The 25638-nt window shown below is 42.4% G+C and overlaps 1 protein-coding gene across 5 annotated transcripts in view; it reads right to left on the reverse strand.

Annotated features, from left to right (window-relative positions):
• Positions 1–25638, reverse strand: part of DGKA (diacylglycerol kinase alpha) — a 389538-nt gene that overhangs the window by 332615 nt on the left and 31285 nt on the right. For 3 of the 5 annotated variants that reach the window (XM_053708121.1, XM_053708126.1, XM_053708122.1), the window contains exon 2: positions 17825–17996. The exons of the other annotated variants lie outside the window; for them this stretch is intronic. The gene's annotated coding sequence lies outside the window, so the exon portion shown is untranslated. The remainder of the gene's footprint in view (positions 1–17824; positions 17997–25638) is intronic. 5 annotated transcript variants of the gene reach the window in all.

Below are 25638 nucleotides of genomic sequence, written 5' to 3' on the forward strand. Positions count from 1 at the left end.
CATAAAAAGCAATATTTTTTAAGCTATTTATTAGCAACTATATACACATAACGCAGTGCTGTACTCCCAGCATGATCTACTTTTATCTCATTAAATAAAAAGTAATATTTTTTTGCATGAACCCCGACATGGGTTATCAATATTTATGCCTTCTATCATAACATACTTATACGCAGTCATTACTTTTAGTTATTATCTTTCGAGAAAGAACACAGAAAATCTACACATTTTCCTACAAATTCCAATCAAATTAATATCCTATGTAACACAATTTGTCAAAGTGTGCACAAACCTCCAACTCTGTATTTTATACGGCGCACACAGAGTTAAGTTGTTTACATTCAATTAACTGATCTGTATTGACAGCTCAATTTACCAATAGCTTACATTTTTGCTCCATGCAACGGAACAATCTGAAGCACGGTAGGAGGGTTTAGTAACCACATAATAGCTTGAGTCAAACGGCGTGCCGGACCTCTCTGAGGAAGCGTATAAGTGAAACGCGACCGCATTAGGGGCTTCGTGTTTATTTTAACTGCACTCTGTTAATTTCAGACTATCTACTAATTGATTGTTTTATTTGTTGTTGTAACATTTGGGGCATATTGTGGGAAGGATGGGGAAGGGATGTATAGCATATTTAGGGCTCAATTTATCAAGCCCCTACGGCTGCAAGTTCTCACAAGAACTTGCTCGCCATAATTTATCAAGCAGCGGTCACCAGAACACTGCTTCCCTAAGCTCTTCGCCACCTCTAAAGTGGCGAAATTCAATCTTCTCGGTCGAGTACGACCGAGGAGATTGACAGCTCCTGCCCGCGCGTGATTGCGCTCGTGTGCAATGTTGATTACCTGCGGATAATTTCGCCCCGCCACAGGCGAGCTGAAGCGTACAGGGGCGCGTATACGTGCCCCTGTACGCCTCAGCTTTAATAAATCTAGCCCATAGTGTAAAAAAAGTGGTTTATCTACCCTAATAAAGGGCAATACAGGACACAGTTCCTAAATAGAGGCTCTTATATTTACCTAATATCGTTGATTTTTTCCCCTTCCCCACATATGTGATAGACAACCTAAAATCAGCAACATTGAAGCCCTTTATACAAGTCACAGTTACAGAGTTGTGTTTTTAACTATTTTTCTGGAACGCTAGATACAACTTCTGTTTCTGCTGCCTTTTTAACTACAACTAGTAAAAGTTACATTTTAAGTGGAAAAATATATACTTTATGTGTAGAAAGAGCATACTTTTCCCTATTCTCTTAATAGGCTTTTTTATTTTATTTAAATGTTGTAATATGCTCTAAGCACACTCCCAGTCAGTTACCTCTTTCTATAATACAGACAACAAGGTCAGCTGGGAGAAAATAGAATTTTTGCCTTTTCCAGCAAATCTGGGATCACTTCCCTTTGTTTTGCCATTACAGGTATGCTTGCATATTTATCTTACTATTTATAAAAATGTACATCAAAATCCCAATTAAATGAACATAAATTGGTTTAATTTTAAAAAAGAAGCATTTTTTAATACACTGGTATTAGCTTTAGGTGCAATGTATAGTGCACAGTAAATGCTACATTCATATGCTCCATACACCCTTATTTAAACAACATGGCTGCTCAAAGTGCGGTCTGTGGCATTTGTATGTCAGCAATGCTGCAAGCCGACTGATCTCTCAACATAATATACGCTCTCTGAGCAGGCACAGTGTTTGAATGCAGGTACACAGGGTATATTTACATATGCTCTGTACACAGTAATTGCTGTCCCTTCACTAAAGTTTACCATAAACATTTATGATAATTTAAATGCTTCCATTTCAACTATTTATGGTACCATAAAAAGCTGACCAGTGTTTATATTATGGTCTCTTCTGTGCAATTATTCAAATACAATGATTGGGCAATCCCTGTAATAAAAGTCTCACTGGCAGAGATAACTACACTGCTCTAGATTACAATTACTCTACCTGCAAGTTGCACTGTACAGCAGGTACGCAGTAGGGAAAGCTTGGGTTAACTGTGACAGAAAATAGCTTGGCTTGCAGTCTCTGAGTGGGCTAAATTGCCAGAAAATCAGCATATCGTGCTGGGAGTTATTCCTATGCTGGAACAGTAAAAGCTCAAGGGAAGCAATGTATTTTCCTTCGAGGGAACGGCTTAAATGATAAAACACTTTGTACTTTTCCTCTAACTCTATAAAAAGATTCAGAGAGCTTTGCCTTATTTAGAAAAAAAATGTTGAATGCATTATTTAAGCTACAGAGCAACACAATACAGTCATGGTCCTTCCCCCATGACTGACATGAATGAAATAAGTTGACAGGGCAATATTCTTCAGCAGAGATTGATAGGTCAGATAAGGGGACAAAGCAAATTTTCTGCTATCTTTTTAGCACCTTACTGGGAAGCTTAGAATACTGCTATTCAAACCATTAAAGGGGCAGTCTAATGGGACAAGACACATAAGTAAAGTTCCAGGCAGGGAAATGGCAGATGATTGACGGGTTACCTGTGAGTACTAGGGTTGCCACCTGTACCTTAAAATACAGAACACTTATAAGTTACACATGCTGCAGGGTGTGCAGGGAGGAATATAAATAGTGCTGTTCAAACACAATAAATGTTCCTCCCTGCACACCCTGCAGCATGTGTAACTCATAAGTGTCCAGGAAAACATGGCTGAGGTGGCAACCCTACCTGTGACTGCAGATCCAGATTGGTTAACCAACTGTGTCCTGCTCAGGAACTGTAAGCCTTGCAAGCAAGACTTTGCCTATGTGTTTGCAGGTAGTAAGTAAATGTAATGTAATAAATACATGCTCTAACAAATTAGAGCATATTTATTTTGCATTTGAATGCCCCTTTAAATTGTCAATGTAAAATACAGATGGCAAACTAAACAGGTGCACAATATAGAACTTAGGAACGTTAAAAAGGTTAAACAATCAGTGTACAATTGTCCCACAGATGACTATAATGAATAGTAACAATATGCAATCACAAGCACCCACCACAGTGCAAAAGCACTCACATTTCCTGTAGTTCAGATGATTACCTACATGAACATGCCTGTAAAATGCTTCTTTTCTTACAGTATCAATGTGTGTAGAATTATTTTTACAATAATAATTTGTTTCACATTAAAAAAATGTCCTTTCATGCACAAGAAAGAGCAACATTTAAACATATTGGATTCCATTTAACCTTTTCAAGTCAAATATTTCTTTCATAGGGTGGCTGCTAGTAGTTGAATCCTAGGAGAAATGGCTTCTTACCACCATGAAAGAAATGAATTTGTCAGGTAAGCATCATTTTTTTGTTTTTATTTACAGTTAAGCTGAAACTAGCAGGACGTACAGAATAGATACTGCGAAAGTCATGCATCATTATTGGTGGAGAGGGATAAACCTAATTAAAAAACAAAACAAATGAGAGGGAAAAAAACTTTGTTAATGTTTTCTTTCCTATTATTTTATAGTTGTTAAAGACATTACTGATCAGATACATAGGCTGAGCTAGTTAAAGGGATACTAACCCCACATTTTTTCTTTCATGATTCAGATAGAGCATGCAATTTTAAGCAACTTTCTAATTTACTCCTATTATCAATTTATTTTTGTTCTCATGTTATCTTGATTTGAAAAAGCAGTAATAAAAGGTTAGGAGCCGGCCCATTTTTTAGTTCAGCACCTTGGTAGAGCTGCTGATTGGTTTGCTACATTCAGCCACAAATCAGCAAGTGCTACCCATGTGCTGAACAAAAACTGGTCTGGCTCTAAAGCTTACAGTACTGCTTTTTCAGCAGTGAAAGAAAAAAAAAAATGGGTTTAGTATCCCTTTAACCAATCTAGGGAAAAAGGAAGCTCTATATAGTTTACGTAAATTCATGGATTTATTTACTGAATGTATGTAAGGATCCAAGTCCACCAAATACTTTTGTACTATGTATTTTATAGCTGCTATTTCGATGTTACAATAAAAAATAAAAAAGTATATAGGCAAAGCAACTTAACAATAAAATGTTAAATTATGAAACCTACGTGTCTCTTTCAAAAGAGAAATGCAGTCATCAGCAGGTTTCCCCTTGTAAGTAGGTGCAATATGAGTCACTGCTTTCTCTGTTATACACAAATTTACCATCTTTGGGAGGGAACAATTATTCCACTAAGAGTGACAAAATTAGAAGAGACAGAATTATTCCTATAACAGTAAACACCTTGCGGCCTGGAGTCAGGATTCCAAAAAAGATGCCCATACAGCAGAGGCTCTAGGGAAGAGCACTGCTGCTGCACATAAACACAGTGTTAAAGGGGCATGGTGGTCATGATTTCAATAGAGTGTGCAGTTAAAAAAAAAATTCACTGAACTTCTATTATCAAATTTACCATTTTTCTCTTGGTCTCCTTTGTCAAAATGTAGCTCTTTTACATGACTCCATTTAAATTAGGCTCAGGAGCGTGCATGTACCTTGCAAATTTTATATATACATTTTTTAAAACTTTGATACAAACACTGGTGTCATCTAATGTTTAAGATACATGCACATTCCTGAAAGTTACAACATGCACATACTATTTACACAACCTGAATGTTATATACTTATGTGCAATTACATTTGACCATGTATGTGCTATGTGAAACGTTTGTGTCTAGAGACACGTTCCATATGGAAAGGGAGACAAAAAGGTAAAAAAAAAAAAGTGCTAGAGATTAATGAACATAAATAGTGGAAAGTTCCAACGCTTGATGCATGAAAATAATTTTTTCAGATTGAGCATTATCTCTAGTGCATTTTACTCCTCATGCTAATCATTAATTGATAGGCAGGAAAGTTATAAAGGACACTAAAGTCAAAATTAAACCTCATGATTCAGAAATAGTATGCAATTAAAAAAAAGTTTCCAATTTACTTCCAAAATGTGCACTTTCTGATGCACCAGCTCCTACTGAGCATGTGCAAGAATTATATGCGTTTTGTGATTGGCTGATGGCTGTCACATGATACAGGAGGCAGGAAAATGGAAGTAACTTTGAAATTGGTCAGAAAAAAAAACTACTACTCATTTGAAATTTAAATTAAGGGCTCAGTTTACCAAGTGCAGGAAACCTGTCCGCCTGGATCATGGCGGTCAGGTAGCATGAGCTACCGGTTTATCATTGCTTGAACAAAATGCAAGTGAAGCAGTGTCCCCTGCTTTAGCGCAACCAATTGTGCAAGGGCACGGCTTGCCAATCATGGGCCCTGACAGCATATGTAAATATGCATAGGTCACTGAAAAATAGTAACTTTTACTGTATACTTCCATTAGCAAAAATGCTTCTATTTAAACTTAAAATGCACCTATGCACATTTCAATTTTGATCCCTTTAAGAATCGGGTCTACCATAATCTGCACAAAGGCCCCTGCTGAACATTTTCAATTTTAAAAAATTCAAGAAATTTTCCAAGGTGGTCAGAACCCCGAGACTGGGTCAAAAACTGAGACAGAGTCCCTCTGTAACTGGGACATATGTGGGTATTCTATTTTCACTGTTCATTCTGAAAAAATAGCAATGGATTTGAGTCAAGAAAAAGGAAATGTGTAGGCAACTGGCTTTAATGTAGTCAGAAAACCACAAAAGCTATTTAAAAAAAAAATGAAACCAACCAGAGGATTCTGTGGAAATGTAACCAAGAAAAGAAAAAACAAAAAACAAAAGAAACAAAGAAATAAAATAAATAAATACATTTAAAAAAAGCAAATAGTGACTGAGTTACTTACTCAAAAAGGAAAGCACCTTGATACCCTACCTTGGTACATAGAAGATGTATAGGAACATAATTTGTAATTGTATTTGGGGGAACCTATTCTAAAAGGCTTTGTGTATTAGATGAATATCACCAGACACAGTGTTCTGGAGATGTTATATTTAGGAACTAATTACTATGACAGGTAGAAGCAGCTCAAGGCCCAGATTCAGCTCTCTATCCCATTTCATATGGGGGTGGGATGTTGAAAACAGGTTGAAGAAAATAAAATTTAAAGAAAGATGGGGGTGGAAAGAAAAAGGAGGATACTGAGTAGGAGAATTAATTAAAATCAAATGAACTAAGTTTATCAGATTTGTTGCTTGTGGATTCATGAAGCTGAGGAGGAAATATGAGTCAACAGTCTATAAAAATGAGCATTTTATGTTTCTGTTTAAAACCTGGGCATGGACATTATTATAAATACTCAGGGACGTTTCTAGGAGCGGGCAGACCGGGCAGTAGCCCGGGGTGCATTAGGGAGCACTTAAAAAACAAGAAAAAATATTTTTTTTTTTTATTTTTTTTTTATTGTGTTAAAGTGGCAGTGCTTGCTTGATAAACTACTGGTATAGCAAATGTTAAAATACACAGATCACAAGCATATACATTATAAAAATATATATATATATTTTTTTTTTATTTTATTTTTTTTAAAGGAAGCTGTTATGTTAATTGGATGCATTGGATGTCAAACATACTAATGGAGCAACAAGATCACAAAGGGGGCGTGTTAAGACCAGATAACTACTTAGAGCTAAAACTGAAAGTAAAAAGGAGAGGAATCACCTGAGGAAAGCAGTCTCCTCTCACTGATCTGTGTCACTAAAGACAAGAGGTGATGTTTTATGCATATGACAAATTATACATGGTCTTTACATAATGATATGTACATATATTTTGTTTTACTAAGCTAATGTTGAATATAAAAAAAATCCTTTTGACATTATGCTTTTTTTTTGTATTTATTTACTTATTGTTTAATAAAGGTTAAAGGGACAGTATACACTCATTTCAATAAAACTGCATGTAATAGACACTACTATAAAGAATAGGATGCACAGATACTGATATAAAAATCCAGTATAAAACTGTTCAAAACAGGAGCAAGCTGGAGTAGGTATATGACGGTATTCTCATAAAACTTTGGGGCTTGGTTAGGAGTCTGAAAATCAGAGCAATGTTATTTAAAAATGAGCAAAACTATACATTTAAAAAAACAAAAAACTTTATGGGCTATATAAATAGATCATCTACAAAACATTTATGCAAAGAAAAAATGAGTGTATAATGTCCCTTTAAAAAAACAATTCTGGCAAATTTATTTTTTCCTTCCATTTTCCGGCCCCTTGTATCATGTGACAGACATCAGCTAACCACAGACTAGTATATACGTATACCCTGTATGTGCACATACTCAGTAGGAGCTGGTACCTATAAAAATATTGTGCAGGTGATAATTGTAGTAAATTGGAAAAATTATTAAAATGGTGTGCTCTTTCTGAATCGTGAAAGTTTAATTTTGAGTTGTATCCCTTTAAGAGTGACACAAATTATATAAGCAATGAAGAGTTTTCTTGCATCTCTCTAGGGACCTGATTTGAGAATCTGCATATCCCTGCTTAAAATAGGTTTCAACAGTTTCCTGTTTGATAGCAGCCCTGTATGTTGCTAAACTGTGTGTTCAAGCATCACAGACGCCTCCTTATGATGGTGTTACCCTCATTTTCTGTGACACACATCCTCTATCAGCAGTATGTCATCTACCGCACATCAGCGTCTCTCAGCACAGAGCACAGAGACGTCTTACTGAACAATAAACGGAAAATATCTACTTTCACATGATGCAATGCTGGGCACATACCTTAAAATGCAATATGATTTCATGAATGTTAGTGCCATACTCTTGGCCCACGGGCATACATATGTCTTGTTTGCACAACGCCAACCGCTTCACTAGAGTCTGAAAATAGGGCCTTACCCAAATATAGATGATAAATGCAGAAAAATAGAATTTTATGTTTCTTAATTAGTTTTGTGTTCATGCCACTTACATTTGTCTAATACTATCTTACCATTGTTACTGATATATCTCAAATCTGGACTGTATCAAGCACAGGGAGAGGGCATCAATTCACATAAAATAAATGTTTGAACACATTTGCAGTGATCCTTATACAGGGAGGGGACTGTCTGACTGTGATTTAAAAGGCAAAGTCACATTTAAAATGCCTTTTTGCGATAAATATGTACAGTATATGCAAAAATGTTTTTTTCCGAAAAAAATTATCTACTTTTAGTCATTACAAATTTAACAAACATGATGCGCTTGAAGTGCAGGTGGCTCCCGCTATTTGTCTCTGCCAACAGTCAACCTGTGAGCAAGGGGAATGAGCATCAGGCAGCATACCACAGTATGCTTGTCAGGCACAGTGATCACGAAAAGCTGTAATAACTTGTAAATTGCACAAATACTTCTAATGGAATTTGAAATGTATTGTATCATGTCAGCAATTAACAAATTAAATCTTTACAAGATGGAACAAGCGCCTTAGGCTCTCTGAGCAATTGCTGTGTTTAAAATGCTGGTGCACGGTGCATACCTAAATACACTTTGAAACAGCTATAGCTTTTATTAGAAGCAGTTTTGCTAATACATGTATATTACAAAAATGCTTCTATTCAAAACTGCAATACATCCATGTGGATTCTAATTTTGACTGGAACGTCCCTTTAAACATAAGTTCAGGTCAATAGATTTGTAAATAATGTAAATCGCATGATCATAACGTTTATAGCCAGACAAAAGAATGCTTGCTTGTTAATGATAGTTATGTTGTATGATAGCATAAAAGGGACAGTAAAATTAAAATTAAACTTTCACGATCCAGATAGAGCATGCAAAATTTACTTCCATTACCAATTTAAACTGTCTTTTTATAGGCACACATTCTGAGGCACGAGATCCTACTGTGCGAGTTCACAAAGTATATGCATATAAGTCTGTAATTGTCTAATTTGCTGTCAAATGATACAGTAGGCAGGGAAATGGAAAATGGAAATGCCTCAGATAAAAATCTACTAATAATTTGAAATTCACAGTAAGTGCTATTGCATTGCCTTTGTTGTGCATTTGTAGACTATGCAATTCTACTGTATATAACAGTCCTTTAAATGGACATAAAAGTGCAAAAAGAAAATGCTCCAGTGTGTACTTTATTATTGCACTATTGTTTGCATAAAACTATGCTTGTAACCCCAGCAAAGGGGTTTAACACATAAAAGAAAGCTCATGATGAGCTAATGATAAGAGGCATATGTGTGTAGCAATTATTCACCAGCTAGCACACAGTAGTGCAAAGCTGCTCCCAAACCTACTAAGGTATGCTTTTAAACAAAGGATACCAAGAGAACAAAAATTAGATAATATAACTAAAATGTAAAAGTCTCTTAAATGGCATGCTCTGGAACCATGAAAGTTTAGCTTAACCAACTATGATGTGCTTGTACCCAACATAAAGGGACAGTTAGTCAAATGTTCATGATTCAGATAGGGAATGCAATTTTAAACAACTTTATCAAGCAAACTTGATAATAGAAGTAAATTGGATTTTTTTATTTTTTTTATTTTATCCTCTTTCTGAACCATTAAAAATGTTTCATGTCCCTTTTAACTGAACAAACTGTCTCAGAAAAAAAGAAATACTGAGACCAGATATGCAGCTGGTATGCTAGGGGGGCATCTTATCAACACCAATGAAATCATTTAAATGCAACATCTAATTAGCTTTATTTGGTGTTGTCATCCTTCTAATTCAATAGCAGTGAAGCATGAAACAGTGCTGACAATAACATATCTCTTGGCATGCAGCAGCATGTGACTGGCAATGTCTATGGCAAACATTTTCTGTTTGACAATGCTTCCTGGCCCACGCAAAGTAATGCCCACTGCAAAAACATTCTATATTATTCAGAATCCTCTGTATTAAAGGAAAGCTATAATATGGCAGTGTGCACAAACAAAGTTGTTGTTTTTTAACTTAAACTTAATAACTTTTGTGGAAACATTTTGAGAGGACATAAGCCACTAGCCATCCAGAACATATTGTTTTGCTATTATGTAATAAAGGCACATAAAGCTAAGCTTACTTTATATAAGCACATAAAGCTTACTCTATAAAGGCTCTATAAAGGCACAAAAAGCTTGTGATGAGAGTGGGAAGTGACGTCACCGGATGGGGTCGTGGTTTAGGGCATTGATTGTCTATGTCGCACTTACCAAGTTAGATGTGTTGTACAAGCTGTTTACTTCTATGCTCTGCAATAAAATAGTGTTGTACCTTCTATGCTGTGTCCTGCATCTCATGACATGGTGTCAGAAGTTCTTGTCTGCGCTTCTGTTTCCTGATTAATGACAATGTCGAAGTTTACCCCACCTGAGCCGTTTGATTTCTCTCAGCCTGCAGTCGTCATGGACGACATTTTGGCCGCTCAGCGTGCGGCAGAATCCGTGGAGTCATTTGTGTGCAGCCTGTATGAACTAGCTGAATTCTGTGAGTTTGGTGTTGCTAAAGAAGAGCAAATCAGAGACAGAATAGTTATTGGAATTGCAGATGCTGAAGTCTCACTGAAGCTGCAGTTAGAGCCTGATTTAACATTGGATGGGGCTATTAGGATGGCCCCCCAGAGTGAACTGGTGAAAAAGCAAAGTGCTGATCTGAGGTCCGAGAGTATTGTGGATGAAGTGCAGCAGTTCAGGAGAGCTGCTAGTGAAAGGCACAGTGTGAGCGGTAGACCAAGGGCAACAGATAGGCCCAGAAGCAGATGGGCGCAGCATGCTCGCTGCACATGGTGTAACCGTACCCATGATCAGAGTGTCGCATGCCCTGCTAAAGAAAATGTAACCAAATGGGCCATTTTGAAGTGGAGTGTAAAACGGAATACATTAAGGAGATGCAAGTGGATAGTGACCAGGAGGGTCAAGAAGTGTCCTTTGTAGGGTCTGTTGTTGAACGGTCTGGTTCAGATGAGGATTGGGGGGTTACTCTTACTGTAATGGGAGCCAAAGTTGCCTTTAAGATTGAAACAAGAGCAGACATCACTGTTATGTCCCTTGCAGCATTTATAAAACTGCCTCGACAGCCTCAGCTGGCGAAAGTTACAACAAAAGTTCATAGTCCTGGTGGCCGCATCGATTGTGCGGGGAAATTTCTTGCCAGCTACGAATACAAGCAGAGGAAATTCACCATGTGGGTACATGTGATTAGAGGTCAGTGTGTTAACAACCTATTGAGCAGAAAAGCAGCCTGTTGTTTGGGCCTGGTCGCCAGAGTGAATGAGGTTTCAGAAGACATGTTTGGTGATTTGGGCCTACTGAATTGCAACCCAGTCCGAATATCACTTAAAGGTGACGCAGTCCCATACAGCATTACCACTCCTTGTAGAATTCTGTTCCCGCTCATGCCTCAAGTGGAGAAAGAACTTCTGCTTATGAAGAATATGGGAGTTATTGAAGAGGTTGTTGAAGCAACTGACTGGTGTGCCCCCATTGTGCCTGTTGCAAAGAAAAACGGGAAGGTACGCATCTGCGTAGACTTGAAAAGGCTGAATGAGGCGGTAAAGAGAGAAAGATATGTGCTGCCGACACTTGAAGACATGGCTCTGAAATTGGCTGGGGCGAAGTTCTTCTCTACACTGGATGCTTCCAGCGGCTTCTGGCAGATACCTCTAGATCCAAAGTGCTGCAAACTGACTACCTTCATTACAAAGGTAGGTTGGTTTTGCTTCTGCAGACTTCCCTTCGGGATATCCTCTGCTCCTGAAATCTTTCAAAGAGAGATTAGTTCTCTCCTAAGGGACCACAAGGGCACGGCAGTCATCATGGATGACATTTTGGTGTATGGGTCTACATTGGAAGAACATGATCAGCGATTGAGCTGTGTACTGCAGACCATTAGAGAGTCCAGGCTGAAATTAAATAAGGAGAAATGCCATTTTAGGAAGGCTGAGTTATGTTAATTTGGGCATATTATCAATAGGGATGGCATGAAGCCGGACCCTGATAAAATCCTTGCTATTGAACAGATGAAAAGTCCTTCTGATGTACATGAGCTGAGACAAATATTGGGCCTTGTGAATTATGTGGGCAGGTTCCTTCCAGATATATCCACAATACTACACCCTATCACAGAGTTGTTAAAGAAAGATGTTGCCTGGGTCTGGGGACCTTCACAGGAATAATCTTTTGTGCAGGTCAAGTCCCTGCTGGGGGTCTGCCCCAGTGTTGGGGTTCTACGACCTTTCTAAAAAGACTGTGGTTAGTGCTGATACAAGCAGTTATGGGTTAGGGGCCGCCCTCCTGCAGTTGAATGAGCACAAACAGTCGAAATACACCCAAATTGAGAAAGAGTGCCTGGCTACAGTTTGGGCCTGCAAGCGCTTCCAGCATTACCTTGTGGGTTTGGAGACTGACCATAAACCACTAGTCCCTCTAATCAACTCCTATGATATTGACAAAACACCCCTACGATGCCAGAGACTTCTGATGAGGCTGCTCAGGTTCAACGTTCAGGCATTGCATGTGCCGGGGAAACAGCTGGTAGTGGCAGATACAGTTTCCAGGCTCCCGCTGGCTGCTGCTGAAGAATCTTCAACGGAATCAGATGTGAAAGTGTATGTAGATTCAGTTCTGGCATCCAAATCCATTTTGTCAGGGAAGCTAGAACAAATAAGAAAGGAGACATAGTTAGATATTGACCTTCAAGAAGTTATTAAGTAACTAAAAGAAGGTTGGCCCGAGAGCCGGGCAGCCTGGATGTCTTCAAGTTCTTACCAGTCATAAAGGTAGCAGCTCATGGAACTGGATGGGTTGGTGCTGTTCCAGGACCGCATTGTTATTCCTGTTAGCATACGGCAGGAGATGTTAAGCAGGATTCATGATGGCCACTTGGGCATTACAAAGTGCAGAAAAAGGGCAGCTACAGCAGTATGGTGGCCTGGGATAAGTTCCGACATCGCAAGCCATGTGTCAATATGTGCCTTTTGCTGGGAACGTCGGCCTACTCAGAGAAGGGAGCCCTTGATTTCTACTCCGTTGCCTGCAGGCCAGTGGCAGAAAATAGCTGCTGATTTGTGCAAACTGCACGGGAAAAAGTACCTAGTCGTGATTGACTACTATCCCAGGTATTTGGTGATTTCACCCTTGAATGAGATCACAAGTCAATTCGTTATCACTCGTCTCAAGAGCTTGTTCGCCCGGTGGGGAATACCAATGGAGTTAGTGAGTGATAACGGAATGCAGTTTGCTTCCACGGAGTTCAGTTCTTTCAGCAGTGAATATGATTTTGTCCATTCTACGCCGAGTCCACATTACCCGCAGGCCAATGGAATGGCTGAAAGGGCAGTTCAAACAACAAAGTTCATTTTGATGCAATCTGAGCCGTACCTAGCCCTCTTGGCCTATAGGGCGACTCCCATTCAAGCCACGGGTTTTAGCCCGGCACAGCTGATGCTAGAACATCAGATTCACACCACACAGGAAACACTCTGTGAGGCCCTTGCAGGAGCTGAATGTGGGACAAAGTGTCAGAGTTAAACTGGATGATGAGAAGAAATGGAAGACGCCTGCTACGGTAATTGGACGCTCTCCAGAACCAAGGTCTTATGTAGTCCTTACTGATGGAAGGACAATCGAACGTCGATAATCGAAAACATCTTCAGCCAGTACCTGAGAGTTTGGGACTGGATGCCTCAGTACCACTGCCGGTGGATCCCCTGTTTTAAGAGGGGTGCCTTCCCCTCAGCAAGATCACAGCGGGGATATGTCTTTGCTTCCAGCAGACTCTCAATCACCTTCTTCTGTATCAGAGGGCAGTTCATGTAAAATGACATCAAGTGCAAGGGTGGTGAAACTTCCAGCCCGATATCCAGATTAGCACTAGTTAGAGCAGTGACTGGAAGTATGGGCAGAATAATCCCATGGTCACTGTGGACTAGGGTAGTCTAACCCGTTGTTCAAGTCAGGATTTTATTTCATGTTGTTTATGTATATCCTCTTTAACTTATTTGTTGTATACTAAACAAATATTTTCTGTATGCTTCTTGTATACCTTGTTATTTGATGTATTCAAAAAGGGGGAAAAAATGTATGCTTTGTCCTTTGAAAAGGGGGAAGATGTGATGAGAGTGGGGGCATGGTTTAGGGGATTGATTGTCTATGTTGCAGTTAGATGTGTTGTACAAGCTGTTTACTTCTATGCTCTGCAATAAAATAGTGTTGTACCTTGTATGCTGTGTCCTGCATCTCATGATAAAGATTACTTTATAAAGGAACATAAAACTTACTCTATAAAGGCACATAAAGCTTACTTTATATGAGCACATAAAGCTTACTTTATATAAGCACATAAACCTTACTCTATAAAGGCACATAAACCTTACTCTATAAAGGCACATAAACCTTACTTTATATAAGCACATAAAGCTTACTTTATAAAAGAACATAAAGCTTGCTTTATTGTTGGGTCTATTTGCGCCAGCACATAAAGATGGTTTCATCTGGGAGGGCACTAGGACAATAATATGCAGATGCCTCTCCCTTCTCTCACATCCCACCTACAAGTCTTTGTTAAAACATTGGGAGTTATTAGCTAATTCCATAAATATAGCGCCACTTGGGAAATTCATGTCTTGCACATGATGACCAGAACACGCCGGCCTGTGAGAGGCAGTAACATACAACCGCCAGTCAATGATCATGTTCTGCATGGGAACTGCAGTGCTTATAGCTCCCGAGTGGGATTTACTTATTGGTTTAAAACCTTAGCAGGGGTTAAACATACAGTAAACTTGAGTCACTAATGGAAAATTTCCATGAACTAATGAATTAGAGCATGAAATACTTTGCAGTAGAATGTCCCTTTAAGGGAATTCTCAATAAGCCTAGGCTGACTGTAGCTGCTTCTACATTTCCATTTTATTGCTTACAAAAAGTGCTATGCAAAAATGATGATAATTGTGTTTATGGGAACCTCAACCTTTAAGGGCATAAGAATGACAAACTGTATAATTTACAGACACCGTGAATCTCTGCCCAGTCTATATTTGGATTTTGTTTTGGCAGAAGATCTAAAGCTGAAGTGGAAAAGGAGCCTCTACTTAGTAAATATTCTTAAATTAAATTTCACTCTCTCTATTGCTAGGATACCCTGCTTCACTTTTTCAAAATTAATGTTAGTATTCCCTAGAGCAAAATGCTGCAGTTTTACAGCCAATGAAGGAAGTCAAACAGTAATTAAATTGCAAACTTCTGCTCCTAACGGCAGCTGTGCTTCAAAGCCAGTTACAGTTTATAGAATCCATGAATAATGTCATTATCACACACTGTTACTCACAATATGTTCAGAAATAGACTTGTCATTTGGCTCTTAAAATGCATTTCCAGGTAATCCCATTTGCATGGTTTTACATTAGTATATCTTTAACACATTGTATTTAAAGGGAAGATGCCCTAACAGCAGAGCAATTTTTCAGTAGTAAGTCTATGTGATCTTAAAGGGCATGAAACCTGAATATTTTCTTTTATGATTAAGATAGAGAACGCGACTTTAAAAAAAAAGTTTCCAATGTACTTTTATGATCAAATTTGCATAGTACTCATGTTATTCTTTGTTGAAGAGATACCTAGATAGGTAGCGTGCACATGTCTGGAGTCGTATATAACAGGAAATATTGCTGCATACTCGTGCACACTTCTGAACAAACCTCCCTGCTTTTTTAACAAAGGATAACAAGAAAATGAAGAAATTGTTAATAGAAGTAAATTAGAAAATTGTTTATAATTGTTTATCTGAATCGTGAAAGAAAAATTTGGGGTTTTATGTCCCTTTAAACAACCATTCCAGGTCATAACATCGTCCATTAGTTTAACCAGTATTCCATTACTAATTTAAAGGGACAGTTATTAACTTGTCATTACAAGGCATTTCTGTTGTTTTGCTATAAAATAACATATCAGCCAAGTCTTAATGTTTTAAAACAAATTAACATCCTTTTTACTGTAATTATTGTTCACTAGCCAAATTCCACCCCCCATTTGCCTTATTCGAAAGAGCCAATCTGGGCTTTAGTCCACAGACAACAAAGCAAGCCACTGTCATAGATTTAGTATAACGTGAATTGTTTTGCAATAGATATCTGATAAAGCCAGTTGCAGACAGATATGTAGCAGGGTTTGGCATGATAAGTCAGCAGGTACATGTCAAGGTCTGATAGTTAGAACTTGCTTTAGTTTCAGAGCTAATTTACATAGAAAGGTAGAAGAATAAATAATGAAAATACATTGCAAAGCTGTATCATTATGCACAATTAAACATGTTACATAAAAATCTCAAGGTGTTTATTGTTAAATTGAACAGCCTGTGCCAGATGTCAGTGATATTTCATTAAAAAAAACACTCTCTCTCTCCCCTTTTGTGATTCAGAGCATACAATTTTTAAAAAGTTTCCAATTTTCTTCTATTATCAAATTTGCTTTGTTCCTATGGTGCTCTTTGTTGAACAAATACCTAGGAAGGTGCCTGGAGCACTACATAGCAGAAAACAGTGCTTCCCTTTAGTTCTCTTGCAAATGAATAACATTCCTGCTGCTATATAGTGCTCCAGACACACGATCGCCCCTGAGCTTACATTCCTCCTTTTTAACAAAAAATACCAAGAGAACGAAGAAAATTTGATAATAGAAGTAAATTGGAAAGTTGTTTCAAATTGCAATTGCATGCTATCTGAATCATGAAAGAACATATTTTGGGTTTTATGTCTTTTTAAAGCTTTTGGTAGTTATGCAAGTGATGTTTCTACTATAATTTGTTTCCATGCATTAAATTATAAAGGATTTTTTTTACTAATTATATTTTTACCAATATCCGTGCTCCGGAGCTTTTAGTTTTGTCTTACAATAAAAAAAAGGAAAGACATAACATTTAAAAAGACATTCTAAAAGATAAAATTGCATGCTCAAAACCAGAGAGCGTCACATGTGACCCTATGCACACGTTTTTGTGCCTCCCGGGAAAAAGCTCTGAATAAAAGTTATAACTGTTTTCTGCGGCATACGCACATATCCTGTGAGGGCCTGGGCAGCAGTATTCAAACACCACACTTTTCTCAGAGAGTCAGCATTAGCACAAAATACATCTTCAGAAACAATGCACACCACAGTCGCCTCTCTGAGCAAGCACGGTGTTTGAATACTGGTGCACGGCCCTCACAGAATATGTGCGTATGATGCAGAAAAACAGTAATGACTTTTACTAGAAGCATTTTTGCTAATCGACGTATATTGCAAAAATCCTTCTACTTCAAACTGAAATGCACCCATGCACAATTCAATATTGACCTTTCTATCCCTTTAAGACAATAAAAGGTTTGGATTTTGGAATATCTTTTCCTTTGCATCTGTAAAATGGGACTGTTGGGAGAGGGGATGTGACCAACTGTTAACAACAATATCTTATGATAGTGGAAGGCCCTCTAGTGGGCCAGTAACAACATTAAAGGGATAGTCTAGTCAAAAAAACACGTTCATGATTCAGATAGAGCATGCAATTTTAAGCAACTTTCTAATTTACTCCTATTATCAAATTTTCTTCATTCTCTTGGTATCTTTATTTAAAAAAGCCGGAAAGAAACCTTAGGAGCCGGCACATTTTTAGTTCAGCACCTGGGTAGAGCTTGCTGATTGGATGGCTACATTTAGAAACCAATCAGGAAGTGCTACCCAGGTGCTGAACCAAAAATGGGCCGGCTTCTAAGCTTATATTCCAACTTTTTAAAATAAAGATACCAAGAGAATGAAGAAAAACTGATAATAGGAATAAATTAGGAAGTTGCTTAAAATTGCATGCTCTATCTGAATCATTAAAGTTTAATTTTGACTAGACTATCCCTTTAAGGGATTACCAACTTGAAGTCTGGAGAAATGCTAAGCTATGTTTTGTTACAATGTTGCATTTGGAGAGGCGGTGTCTGTTCTTACCTTTATAGGGTCCTGCAGCAGTGAATTCAGCCTCTTTCGGTTTCCAGACTTCAAGGAGAAGGTTTTTTGAAGTTTTGCTGCAAAGAGTTGAGCATGGAGAGATCCAGAAGGAAATCTGTGCCTCCCAACCGTTACAGGGAGGTGGTGAAGCTGTCTGCCAGGAAGAAGGGACCTGCAAAGCAAAGACAGGAACCTGAGTCTGATGATTTGGTACCCCCCACACCCCAAAAGTCCCCACCAGCCAGGCGTTTTAATAAGGGGAAGGGGAAGAAGGGGAGTGGGTTGGGGGATGGAGGCCCTAGTTTGCAGACCCAGGGTGAGGGGGCCCTAGAGGGATCGCCTAGTGTTGAGGGTCAGGCCCAGAGGTCAGGGGAGGCAGACAGGGAGAATGTAGGTGGGCCCAGTGGGGGCCACGAGGTATCGCAGGCTATGCAGGGCTCACTGGGACCAGGCATCATTGACCAGTTTGCTGCCTTGCCGCCGGAAGCCATGGCGGCGGTCCTGGCCTTAGCGCAGTCCTTATCAGGGAGGGCCGCGGTGGCCCATGTGCAGGGCTCGGGGGCCGTTGTGGTGGCCGGTGGTGAGGTAGGGGGAGTGCGGCCTATTGCGGAGTGCGCAGCGGTTACGGCTCCCTCTGATGGTGGCTCACGCGAGAATTCCTCCTTTCGAGATTTCGTCTGAGGAGAAGGAGGAGAGTAGCGGCCGCCATCTTGGGAGCAGGAAGGAGACACCCTCACGCGACCGGAGCTCCACAGGTAACTTGGGGAGACTACCGGTCGCGGGAGGGGCAGCAGCAGGGCCCGTGGTGTGTGAGAGGGGGCACTTACCTCGCGCAGCGGAGAAAAAACGGCAGTTGCGTGGCGCAGATGAGGGGATGTCTGACAGGCCAAGGGCTGGTGCGCATGTGCAAGCAGGGGTGAATCCCGGTCAGGTGTGAAGGGATCCTGAGGTGATAATGAGATCGGATGTGAGGCCTAGCACTAGCGCACAGGCGCAGGCACAATTGAATGTATGTGTTGGGCAGAGGCCCCAGGAGTTTGCGGCAGCAAGTGAGAGGGGCACATATAGAGGACATATGGGGATTTTTGCAAATGAGGCACAAATGGTGGCACATTTGGATGAAGGTGTGTTGAGGGGCAGAACGGGGCCTATAGAGAGAGATGATAGGCCAATGTATAGGTCAGACCTACCACTCGGTCCTCAAGCCGGGTATGGTCAGCATGGGGGGTGGGCCCATGCGGGGATAATGCATGGTTATCAGCAGTCAAGCCAGGTTGTGACGGGTGAACGTTTGAGACAGGGTAATATGGAGCGTGACAGGCAGTATGATATGGCGCACACACAAAGAGGAGTGAATGAGGACACAATTAGGAGGGCAGTAGAAGCTGCACTGCGTGAGGTTCAGGAGGCTAGGCCCCTGCCTGGGTTTAGTGATCACGCCCAGGAGGTGGCACGGCAGGAACAGGCTATTAGGAGTGCTGTGGCTAGAGCTTTGGGCATGCAAGAGAGAGAAGGGAGGGAGAGGATGGGTGCTTCTGTTGATGCACCTCCTGTAGACCGGAGTACTCCCCAAGTTGTTTTGTCCCAGCAGGTGCCGGAACAGTCGACAGCAAGAATGGATTCGGGATCCAATAGTGCCCTGGTGGTGGCAGGGCCCAGCAGCAGTCAATTAGGTGCAACACAGCAGGGGCCAGCAGGAGCAGAGGCGACAGGAGATGGTGAGTGCAATGCACCTGACAGTATGCACACTGACACAGGGTCTTCCACGAGTGGGTCTGGTTCTGACAGTGGGGAGGATCTAGGCCTAGTGGGAAAGGGGCAGCGCAGAATGTTCAGATAGATAAAGAAGATGACGTCTGCGCAGGCTAAGGACAGGGCAGGGGTTAAAAGCCAGGCAATGGAGGTTCAAGGGTCACAGGGACCAGGGGGCTCTATGGCTCCGGTGGGCCCGGTGCCCCGTAAGGTAGCGGCGCAGGGGGATACTTACCCCTGTTTAGTACACTCACTTTACGGACATCTAAAGCAGAAGGTCGTAAAGAAGATTCAGGAGGGTAAATACATTAACGTGTTTGACCTCTCCCTTGATGCTTATAGGGCGAAAGAGAGGGCGGCTGATGGGTCTGGCCCTAAGAGGGTGCGTAGGGCGGAGACATACGAGGAATGGCTTAAATGCTTCCGTGTCTTGGCCGCTTGCTACGTAGACAGGTGGCACTTGAAGGGGCACAACCTGTTTAAGTACCAGGAGACGGTGGAGGACATCCACACGAGGTTTAAGGAAGGCGCATGGTGGGAGTACGACATGGCCTTCAGGAGAAAGATGGTAGGTAACCCCTTGCTGCATTTTGGCACTCAGGACATGCACCTGTGGTCAAAACTGGGGCTGGAGGGAGGTTCACCCTCCCCGGTGGCGGCACGCCAGACGCAGCAACGCCAGGGGACACGGCTCGGTAGACGGGGTAAGGAATGTTGGAAATTCCAAGATAAGCAGTGTGACAGGGGGAGTAACTGCTCCTTTCGTCACATATGCAAATTTGGCGCGGGACCACACCCAGGAGCTGAGTGTGGAAAAAGGAGAGAGCAGGGTCAGATCAAACCGGCTCCTAAGCCTGGAGTTACGGTCAAGGGCCCCAACCCCGCTTAGGTTGTCGGCCATGCTGATATGGCTGGCTAACTAACCTGACCGAGAGGCGGCAGAATTGCTCAGGTCAGGGTTGGAAGGGGGGTTTCACATTCCAATTACTGGGATGGTTAAGGGTTCGGCGGTGCACAGGAACCTCAAAACAGCCTATGAATTCCCGCATGTAGTGAGGGAAAAATTGGCTAAGGAAGTCGCATTGGGCAGGGTCTCTGGCCCATTCGCGGATTGCCCATTGGGAGATCTGGTGATCTCGCCATTGGGGGTCGTACCAAAAAAGGAGGAAGGGAAGTTCAGGTTGATACACCACCTGTCCTTTCCTAAGGGAAGTTCGGTCAATGACGCAATCGACCCCGAGTTAAGTTCGGTACATTATCAATCGTTTGATAAGGCGCTGGACGTTGTTCGGGCATGCGGTTCAGGCGCGCTCTTAGCGAAACTGGACATTGAGTCAGCATTTCGACTGCTTCCCTTGCATCCCTCGGCCTTCAGACTGATGGGCATGAAGTTTGAGGGTGCATATTATGTGGATCGTTGCTTGCCGATGGGGTGCTCCCTGTCTTGCTCGCTGTTCGAATGCTTCAGCTCTTTCCTCCATTGGGTGGTATACAAGGCTTCAGGGGGGGAGCATTGGCCCACTACCTTGATGATTTCTTATTGGTAGGGAGAGCGGGTTCGACAGAGTGTGAACAGCTCATGGGCATTATGCAGGATATGATGAAGCGTTTTGGCGTCCCGCTTGTGGACGATAAAACACAGGGCCCGTGCACGTGTCTCACTTTCTTGGGAATTGAAATCGACACGGTGCTGGAGATATGCAGGTTACCAATGGAGAAGGTGACGCGTATGCGGTCGGTGGTACGGGCAGCATGCAGTAGGGACAAGGTCACCGTAAGGGATGTCCAGTCCTTGCTGAGTTTACTGAATTTCGCGGGGAGAGTTATACCTATGGGACGGATTTTTAACCGTCGGTTGGAGGGCCTGTTGAAGGGCCCTACTGGCCACAACAAATGGGTACTCGTCACATCTGAGGTGAAGGAAGACCTGGCAGTCTGGGATCATTTCCTTCAGAGTTTTAACGGGGTGTGCTTATGGAGACAGCCGTCGGTACTGAACCATTTGCTGAACCTGTTCACGGACGCAGCGGGCGGCTTTGGTTATGGGGCATATTTGGATGGGGAATGGAGCGCAGCTCCGTGGCCTCGGGAGTGGGTGGCGTCAGGTTGCATAAAAAACCTGACTTTGTTAGAGCTATTCCCCATCGTTGTGGCTATTGAAATCTGGGGAGAGAAGTTAGCCAATAGGTCGGTGGTGTTCTGGACAGACAACATGAGTGTGGTGTACGCCATTAACCGGTTGTCCGCGTCATCACCAGCAGTCGTGTGCTATCTGAGGCATTTGGTGTTGCGCTGCCTGCAGCGTAACATTCACTTCACCGCCAAACACGTCCCGGGAGTGCATAACGTTATCGCTGATGCACTCTCTCGATTTAAATGGGGGCAGTTTAGGGAAGCAGCTCCCATGGCAGCGGTTGAGGGTCTAACGTGCTTAATTTTTCTTTGGCAGTTATTGAAGATTGGGCAAGCATCTTACCGTTAGTTAAGGCATCTTTGGCGCCCAGGACGTGGTCGGCATACAGGAGCCACTGGAGCAGCTGGGAAGCTTTCTGTCTACAAAAGGGCGTGCAGGTACAAAGGGCTACTAGGGTGCAGATTTTAGACTGGTTGACGCAGCTGAGGCGTGACTGGGTCAGTAGGGCCGGTGCGGCAGGGAGACTGTCGGCTGTCACATTTTTTAACAAAGCTCTGGGTCACGCTAACCACTCTGGAGCCTTTCTGGTTAGGAAGGTGTTGAAAGGGTGGGGAAGGGTGGCTCCCCGGGCGAAGGACCGAAGGGAGCCCATAACACAGGACAGGCTGAGGCTGTTAGCCTTGAGCGTGGCTTCGGTGTGTAAATCTGAATATGAGAGCCTGTTGTTTAGGGCAGCTTTTGCTGTGGCATTTGCGGGAGCACTCCGAGTGGGGGAGCTCGTGGCTTCTTCCAAGGTGAAAGGCTCAGGGGGTGTACGGTTGGAGCACGTCCGGGTGACGGACGGGGGCCTTCTATTGTTCGTGCCAAGGTCAAAAACTGACCAAGAAGGCAGAGGAGCGTGGTTGCCACTTACAAAGCAGGATTGTGTGGACAGTTGTCCGGTCAGTTGCGTTGAACAATACCTGTCAGCGCGACCGGCGGGAGGTGAGCTGTTTTTCGTACATGAGGACGGGTCAGCATTGTCCGCATTCCAATTCCGTAGGGTGCTCACTAAGGAGACTGAGAAAGCGGGGTTGGACCCCAAAAGGATTGCTCCGCATTCATTCAGAATAGGCGCAGCGACCAGCGCGGCTCAGAAGTGCCTCCCAGCAGCGGAGATTAAACGTCTCGGTAGATGGAAGTCTACACAATATAGGACATACATTAGACCGACAGAGGGGCAAAATTAGTGGCAGTTCTGGGCTGGGAGTCACTGGTGGCTGGGGTTCTTTATTTGGTCAAATTTGGCGGGTTAGTTCATGATGGTGTACTCTGTTTTTAACAGGTGTTGTAAATGAGAAAGCCCCGACAGTTCGCGTGTGGATTGTAGGGAATTCATACGTCCACTGGGCTCACATCAGGGCGCTGCGGTCGCCGGAGGGACAGCAGCTTGGATTGCCAACGTCCAAGGCAAGCTTCCGGTGGTTAGGGTGCAGGGGATTGTTGTGGGCTGATTTGCCGGCGCTCTTGCAGGACGCGCACAGAAGGTGGGGGCAGCCTAACATTTTAGTGCTGCACCTCGGGGGGAATGATTTGGGGGCACTGCCCGCATTGGACCTGATTAAAAGAATGTCAGCAGATGTGCATTGGGTGCACACTTGGTTGAAGGAGGTGACTGTGGGGTGGTCGAATGTGGTTGCTAGACTGCATTGGAGACACATTGTCACGCAGAAGGCTGCATATAACGTGCGCAAAAAGGTGAACAGGGAGATGGGGAGGACGGTCACGGGCTTGGGGGGTTTCGTGATCAGGCACGAAACTATAACGGCCGACAAAAAGGACCTATTTAGGCCTGATGGTGTCCACCTGACGGACGTTGGGCTGGATATCTTTCTAAAGGACATCAGGGGAGCCCTATTGAGGGTTATTGCATAAAGTTCAGAAATAGGGTTATGTGATTGCTGTTATTATTGTTATTATTGTTGCTGTTATTGTAGTTGTTTAAGTAATAGGTGCCTGTTGGTTTGTTTGGCGGCAAGAGTTCGCCTGGCTCTTGTGGCGGGTGGTCAATGCCCTGGGGAGCGGGCACAAGGAGAGAAGAGTGACGGTCCAAAAGAAGGGAGGGGTTATGCCCGCCAGGCGCCTGTCTGGGGGTCCCCTCCCTCGCGAATGTGGGCCGAAGATCTCTCACCATCACAACTCTCTCTGAGTGCCATTGGGCGTGTCAGCCGCGTGTCACGCTGCAGGTATCGGAAGGGGCCTTGACCATCTGCTAGTAGGGGCTAGGATAGGGAGAGATGCCGCCAACGTTGATTCATTACGAACTTGTTGCCAAGTTTTGATTAGGTTGATTAAGTGCATAAGCGTAATTAGAGTAACGCTTAGGCACTAGTTAAAGCGTTTATTTAATAAACGTGGACCATGAACGGTTCTTTCTCCCAACAATGGTGTGTGTTGTCTTATTTATTTAGATAAGCATTACAGTTTGGAGGACGGAATAGGGGGTTTAGACCTTATGATAGTGGAAGGCCCTCTAGTGGGCCAGTAACAACATTAAGGGATTACCAACTTGAAGTCTGGAGAAATGCTAAGCTATGTTTTGTTACAATGTTGCATTTGGAGAGGCGGTGTCTGTTCTTGCCTTTATAGGGTCCTGCAGCAGTGAATTCAGCCTCTTTCGGTTTCCAGACTTCAAGGAGAAGGTTTTCCCGCCCACCCGTCCCATGGAAGAAGCAAATGGCGGCAAAGAAGCGGCTGAGTAGGGTAAGCCGACTCGGCAGGGGTAGGTTTAATTGAGCTAACCTGCAGTAAGACCGAGTCTTTAATATAGCCATCCACCCCTGGCAATTGGGTTGTACGATTCTGTTGGCAGGGGTCACCTTACTTGGTTGGTTGGATATGCCTCAGCAGGCGGGTGGTCAATGCCCTGGGGAGCGGGCACAAGGAGAGAAGAGTGACGGTCCAAAAGAAGGGAGGGGTTATGCCCGCCAGGCGCCTGTCTGGGGGTCCCCTCCCTCGCGAATGTGGGCCTAAGATCTCTCACCATCACAACTCTCTCTGAGTGCCATTGGGCGTGTCAGCCGGCTGTCACGCTGCAGGTATCGGAAGGGGCCTTGACCATCTGCTAGTAGGGGCTAGGATAGGGAGAGATGCCGCCAACGTTGATTCATTACAAACTTGTTGCCAAGTTTTGATTAGGTTGATTAAGTGCATAAGCGTAATTAGAGTAACGCTTAGGCACTAGTTAAAGCATTTATTTAATAAACGTGGACAGTGACCGGTTCTTTCTCCCAACAATGGTGTGTGTTGTCTTATTTATTTAGATAAGCATTACAGTTTGGAGGACGGAATAGGGGGTTTAGACCTTATGTCATTTAGGCAATGAATATTATAATAATATTAATAATACAGCGTATACATGCAACCTAAAGCTAGTTTTTATATAATTTTCAATACTTTTGTATACATAGCATCATCAGAAAGAGCACTTTGCAGAACTAGTAAGACCACTTAGATAATCTCATCAGAGTGGAGAGGGAGCTTCCTGGGCATGCTGGACAAAATGAATAGCTATTACCTACTTGTTCAATAGAGCATGAACATTTTGAATTGCTTGACCCTAGATGACTATTTGTAATTATGTATTTAACATCCACAGTCAGTGAACCAATCAGGAGCCGTAGCTACCAATGATTGGCAGTGTTCTGCGATGCTTGAGGCTCACAAGTAGTTTTGTTTGCTGTGAAATGCAAAAATTGCATGCTATAATGAAATAGAACGTGTGATGTTTGCTTTAGAATGTCCCTTTAAACAGCAGTTTCCTAAAGAGGCTGCAATCATGAGGCCAAATGCATTTCAGGTAAACACAAACAGTATTAGACATTAACAGTGAACCACTCCATATAGTTTAAGAAATATATAACAAACAAAAAAAAAAACACACATAATG

This window comes from Bombina bombina, chromosome 3, assembly GCF_027579735.1.
Source record: "Bombina bombina isolate aBomBom1 chromosome 3, aBomBom1.pri, whole genome shotgun sequence".
Classification (NCBI taxonomy): domain Eukaryota; kingdom Metazoa; phylum Chordata; class Amphibia; order Anura; family Bombinatoridae; genus Bombina; species Bombina bombina.